General features: G+C 44.9%; 1 protein-coding gene across 1 annotated transcript in view; it reads right to left on the bottom strand.

Annotated features, from left to right (window-relative positions):
* The window catches only part of PRDM16 (PR domain containing 16), a 38,393-nt gene that overhangs the window by 32,685 nt on the left and 2,345 nt on the right, over nt 1-3,363 (bottom strand). The window lies entirely within an intron of this gene.

The raw sequence follows: 3,363 nt of genomic DNA, 5'->3' as shown, positions 1-3,363 counted from the left end.
TCAGGAGGCAGGAGCGGAAATATTCGGAGAGAGGCAGCCAAAAGCTGCAGCTGATGGAGCAGACCCACCCCCGAGGGCTGCTGCTCTTGGGGACAGCGGGGCAAGATGCGGGTGGCACTCGCCTCTCCGTGGCTGCTCCCCTGCCTGGAGCCTTCAAAACCTGCAAAGCCCTGGTTTAAAGTTCCCCACGCGCTTGTTCGTTTGAAGCTTTTCACAATTACAATCACTTTAAAGATCTGAAGTTGTGTTTTATAGAAATGAGGGTTAATTTTGTTAGAAGTGTGACACGAGCACAGGCAGAGTCACACCCAGCGACCGCCACTTCCCCGCCTGCACTCGGGCAGTAATCTCCTTTCTCTGCCTCTCTCAATACAGCCTATTTAAACCCAGGCTGTGGTTTTCGACCCGTGCCCCTGCACGCTGGGGAGTCTGTGACCTGCTTCTGTGGTGACTAAGAAAGACGAGATCCCATAAGCTGCTACAGCAAACTCTGTAGGCAGATGAAACCCCAAGTGCTCCACACCTACACGGAAAGTATCGACATGCCCACAAGCTGGAAAAAGTCAAATGCAGCTAAAAAAGAAAATCTCACCACGACACAATCAGTGAAGCCTTGCTACTTCTCCAGCAGCTTGTCGAGTGCTACTATACCCTGCTTACTCAAGGAATGAATAAAATACAGAGATGTTATTGGGTTTTCCTGAACTGCAGAGGAGAGGGATGCAAAAAGCAATAAAATCCAGCAGGTCAGCATTCTCCTGCAGAAGGGAAAAGGGATTTTGACTAAAAAAAGGAGACCTTAGGAAAGAAAATACCTGTATCTTTCCCATTTCAAGTGGTTCTGACAGATAGTATATGCCAAAATTGCTACCAGCAGCCTCACAGGGAAGTGGATCAGGCCCTGCTTTACTCCTTGGAGAAATTCTGTTTACCAGCATTTTGCAGAATAGTACCAGTATGTATCTCATGTATTTTATGTCCCTGGGGAGGGAAACCTGGAAATCAGGATCTAAAAAGCTACCTAACAATATTGAGAGAATAATTCCAACTACTTTCTATGAGGGGAAAAAAAAAACACATTAAAACAAGTTAACTATAGTATCACAATATGTCTTGTTATTGCATTTTACTTCTAACAACAGCATGAAGCACACAATGTTACCTAGAAAAATTAGGATCTCATCTGCACGTTCATGGACTGAAAACATTCTTAGCATGAAAGCAGCAAGTGAGGGGGAGCAAGGGCTTTGACCAGGTGTCTTTAGGTGCCTCTTCACTGCCCACATCCATAACTCAGGTGAGAAAAGACAAGCCTGACAGCACCACGTGTCCCAGCCATGGGCACTGCATGGAGGGAGGCAATAATCTCATCATGCCACCTCTCCTCACTGCTGCTGAATTCACGTTAGCTCTGAGCAAGTGCTGATCTGCTGCAGGTTCAGGCTGCACAGCCCCAGGCATCAAGCTGCACTCCACGTGGCACTGGCACCAGTAACCACCACCCTGCTTCTGTTTGCGTCCTGCTCCTGGAGACCTACGTGGACAGAAGCTCATTGGCTCACAGAGCACTGAACTGTGGAGTAACAGGATAAATCCCTCACTAACTCCAGACAACGTGGAGCTGCTCTGGCAAGGCCTGTGACTACCTCAGAATTCACCTCCCAAATCAAACGCTTCCCCTCTTTGCTCTCTGGTAAACCCAGTGATGGCTCAACACGAGGAGGGTTTTTGCACAAGGACCAGGAACTCCCAGGGACCTTCACCTCTTAGGAAGCTCCTGTGTAACTCCCAGCACCTCTCAAGCTCCAGCTGGCAATTCCCCAGACCTGCAAACTTGGAATGGAAGAAAAGATTTATTTTTTTCCTTCTTTTTTTAACTTCAGAGAAAATGCATTAAAACATCTTCTGCAAATCCATAGTAAATTCTTCCCCCTTCAGTCTGAGATTTACATGATTAATTCTATCTTGTTTCACCCAAGCTATCCTCTTGGAATCAGAAATCCACTTCAAGTTTGGAAATATAACTGTGGAGAACAATTTACAACATACTTGGCTAAGGATGGACAACTTGCAAGTCTGCCCCTGACCACCCCCTGACCCCCACAATGCAACCCAACAGCACAACCTGTTGTTATCAGTGACAATACCACTGACAATAACCTGGGTTTGTCAACCCAACAGCACAACCTGTTGTTATCAATGACAATAACCTGGGTTTGTTCTTTCCATGAGGTTATGGAATAGGTAGACAGATGAAATACATGAATAGAATCGACAGCCTCAGTAATAACTGTCAGAGAAGAGATTTTGCTTCTAAATCCCCTCGTCCTTTGTCAGCAGAGTCAGGACCTCACGTGACTCACACCCAGTGAAGCTGGGGTAGCTGTGTTCACACAAGCTGAGAGCTGTCCCATCAGACTTTTATTACCAAATGTAAGAAACAAGACAGCTCAGCTGAGGCATGTGCATTTTTTGTGTTTGTATTTGCATACTTCCAGAGCTACTCAGACTTTACAGCTCTTGCCCTTGCGTGTCACTAAATTGACACAACTCTGTCTATTTTGTACAGGTTCCTGCTTCAGTAGCAACATTCCTCTTCCATCAAACACAACAGCTTGTTCACAGGGAGAAAAGATGGATGGTAAGAAAAGAAACGCATGTGCTTCAGAATATTTGGGGTTGGAAAAAGACATTTTCATTGGAAAGAACTAAAGAACTGACAAAAATAGGATTAAAAGCCTTGCAGTCATGGGTTAGACATGTTGGAACTGTTTGCAGATACTATTTTGATGCTCAGACAGGTTAAACAGCAGAAGTGGCTGGCTGGCAGAGCAGCTGATTATATCATATCAATATCCAACACCCATTCCTCCAGCATCCCCCATTCTGAACTGGAGAAGATTAGAGATCAGACCTCTCAGTAAATATGCTGCAGGGAAAGGAACTGGCCTGGAGAATAAGGGCCAGACCATCACCCTGCAAAAACAAAGCCCAGGTTTCAAAGGAAGCTCAGGACTGCAGTAAGAACCCAGTATCTATTTTGCATCCATGTATCAGACACCTGATTTGTAGACTTCAGGTTCATTAACGTTGGAGGCTTTTTTCCCCCCCCTTCTTTAAGCACCAGAAATAAACATATTTCCCTTCAAAACAAGTTCTCATTAAAGTTTTCTTTTTTCTTTAAGCACCACAAATGCAAATACTGCCCTTCAAAAAAGGTTACTGGTTCAGCATCTCACAGGGAGAAGGGGATAAAAAGAAAAGAAAAATCCAGTTACAAAAAAATTGCTGCCTGTTCTCTATGTCTTGTTTGTCAAATCCACGGTTATATGTGCCTATCTTAAGTTCCATCAGTAACACTCA

Source organism: Merops nubicus, unplaced genomic scaffold (genome assembly GCF_000691845.1).
Source record: "Merops nubicus isolate BGI_N331 unplaced genomic scaffold, ASM69184v1 scaffold7979, whole genome shotgun sequence".
Taxonomy (NCBI): Eukaryota; Metazoa; Chordata; class Aves; order Coraciiformes; family Meropidae; genus Merops; species Merops nubicus.
The sequence above is the reverse complement of the archived record's forward strand: the minus strand, read 5'-3'. Positions and strand labels throughout refer to the sequence as shown.